Source organism: Hipposideros armiger, unplaced genomic scaffold, assembly GCF_001890085.2.
Source record: "Hipposideros armiger isolate ML-2016 unplaced genomic scaffold, ASM189008v1 scaffold_1302, whole genome shotgun sequence".
Classification (NCBI taxonomy): domain Eukaryota; kingdom Metazoa; phylum Chordata; class Mammalia; order Chiroptera; family Hipposideridae; genus Hipposideros; species Hipposideros armiger.
The window spans coordinates 245357-245820 of NW_017732652.1; positions in this window are offsets into that span (position 1 = coordinate 245357).

Below are 464 nucleotides of genomic sequence, written 5' to 3' on the forward strand. Positions count from 1 at the left end.
TATATGACAACAACAGCTAACATCATTTTCAACAAGGAAAAGCTAAAAGCATTTTCCTTAAGATCAGAAACAATTGCTACAATATGGATGGATCTTGAGATTATCATGCTAAGCAAAATAAGTCAGAAAAAATTGAGAACAATATGACTTCACTCATATGTGAGATATAAAACAAAGAAACATGAACAAGACAAACAAAAACTCATGGACACAGACAACAGTTTAGTGATTACCAGAGAGTGGATGGCGGGGAGGGATGTGGTAGAGGAGAGTAAAGAAGGTCAAATATATGGTGATGAAAGGAGTACTGACTGGGTGGTGAACACATAATGCAATATATAGATGATATGTTTTAGAATTGTACACTTGAAACATAATTTTACTAACCAATGTCACCCCAATAAATTTAATAAAACAAAAATAAAACATTCTGAATTGAGAGAATATTAAAAGATAATTATTTA